A 2,638-nucleotide genomic window follows, 5' to 3' on the forward strand; every position below is an offset into this window, starting at 1 on the left:
TAAATTCAGACGACATCCAAATACAGGGGAGGGAAGAGAGCCATTTAGACCAGACTTAACCCACATGAATTCGCTGATATTTTGGAATTCAAAGAGTCCGCTGTACAAACTTTTTTATCCATGGCATTAACAATGAGTGAACCTATCCAGGTCTATGATGACTGTAAAAAATATCCATAATTATAACAAATAAACAGATATCAATACAAATCCCAAACAGAAAATTCGATATTACTGGTAGTAAATTACTAGACAAAGAGTGGAAACGGAGCTATTTGTAAGATTGCCAGGCAACATAAGAGTCAAAGAGAAGATTAATCATGATTCTGTATTTCTCTATGCTAACTGAAATTAAGTTGTGATAAAATCTGATCCTATGTGCCCTTAATACAAAAGTTTCATATTCAATTTCTCGCGCGCATCCTCTGAGGTTAATTTTAAAAACTTTATTAATAGGTAGGAGATGCAACGAAAAAAAACCCACTATGTAACTAATTTCTAAATAAACTTTGGGTTTTTTCAAGAAAATGTGACATTTTCCATGAATGTTTTTTTACTTGAATTGTAATAGGCTAATGTTGCAAGTAAATATTTCACATATATATCTTGATACTTTCTAAAATGTCTATGAGGTTCAGAAAAATTAATTCATTTTGTTGTTATAGAAATTCTATTTGCTTATTTTGTTATTAATTTTAAAATGATTGCAACTCCTTAGCTAAAGTTGCATTGCGCACACCGATAGACACTTGTACCTAACGTCTGCCATGCCCATGAGAAGTTCGGGCTAGGCAGTCCTTTTCTCCAGTCAATCTGCTTTTGCAAGCGCGAGATGAAGCCTGTGTAAGCAGATTATTGAGGTTAAAAGGAACAAATACTGATACGGTAATGTTGACGTCGTCACTTGGCAGGAGATTGCTCTCAGCCAGCTAAGAGTTACGTTACTTGCTGTAATAAATACGACTTTAGGATAAATTTATTATCTTTTTAATACTCGACCCACACGAAAAGAATGTCTGAAAAAAAAAAAAAACAGTACCAAAAATTGAACAATATATTAGTTTCATGTCGGAAATCTGCATAATTGTAATTATGTGAAATTAAATATTCCTTATTCAAACTATATGAAAAAGGTTTCCATACAAATTTCTATATATATTATTAGCCCTGTATAAGATTCATATAGGATTATTTCATAGATAACATTTTCACTTCTAGACTTCCTGACTTTAAAATCTCTTTTATTTTATTTTATTTATTTTTTTTTTTTTTATTTATTTATTATTATTATTTTTTTTTTTTTACATTGACTACGAATATAAATCACCGGACAGACAATATGTCAGTAGGTTTTGATATGTGTTTGAACTTTTAGCTTATTTGTCATTACTAAAGCGTTAAGTTAGAGTTCAAATCTTTACGCATATATATTTGGATATTTAATTATCTATGGTTACGTTTTGCTTATTGATTTTATCGTGATTCCTTTTTTATTATAATTTGTAACCCTTCCGACTTCTTACGGAGTGTATTATATTGACTCCACTTGTATCCATATTTATTTTATTTTTTTATATATATTTGATAAATTAATGGTTGGCTTGAATATGTGGAAAAGTGTTTCTAGCGGCGTACCGTATAAGGCTACTTGCGGCATCAATTCTATAGATACAAGATATAAATGATAAAGGTATTTAAACCGCGAGAACCGCTATAATCCAGTTCGGATCCAATATCACGAGTTGTAACTCGTAAGACATTGACACTTCCTATTTAATTATCCGGTATTCTACCAAACCGATTGACTCTGGGTGATAAAATATATTATTGGTTTTCTTAATGGAAAGGAATTCACACAACGTGTTAAGGAGATTATTATTGATTTACACCACCCGAGTCACAGATTATTATGTGTTGAATTCCATATTTACTGATTTAGCACTCATAAATATTCCTAACGCACTCAATTGCGGTGTTTGTTTTAGTGCTATTAATTCTATATAACGTGTCAAGGAACTATTAACACTAAGAAGTGTTTATTCCCTCTGTCAGACTCGTAATTCTGTTAATAATTCTACGTATATTCTTTCAAGGATTGATTTGGCACAGGATAGGCCCTTAACTGACAGGTGTCTTAGTGTGTCCCTTGTTTTCATGACACGTGTTACAATCAGTTATGTGCTTTTTATATCTGTAAGCATTGTAGGCCAGTAAAACAGTGATTTGGCTTTCTGTGACATAGGAGGGAACCCTGGATGACGGAATGCAACAGTTTATGACGATTGGTATGAGAGAGATTATTACTACTACCTGGTCGTTAGTCCTCTGCTGTGTTTCTTCGGGTTTTCCTCGTCACAGACCTACATAGAACATTACATTTGATTACATTATTCTGATACACATACTATAAATATACTTTTGCTTTAGGGTTTCTGCTCGAAGTGTTTATTGTTTTTGCCTAGCCACTGACCCTGTTTCCGTTTCGAAGTGTTTATTGTTTGGTGTTTATTGTTTTGCTTATCGCTGTTGACACTTGCTTTGTTCAGTTTGTAACAGTTCTGCGCTCCGACCCAGATATTCAATGCTCGCGATCTCTTGGGTTAAGGAATTTTCTTGTTTAGATACGGTTTTAACAATA

This window comes from Macrobrachium nipponense, chromosome 17 (genome assembly GCF_015104395.2).
Source record: "Macrobrachium nipponense isolate FS-2020 chromosome 17, ASM1510439v2, whole genome shotgun sequence".
In the NCBI taxonomy this organism is placed as follows: Eukaryota; Metazoa; Arthropoda; class Malacostraca; order Decapoda; family Palaemonidae; genus Macrobrachium; species Macrobrachium nipponense.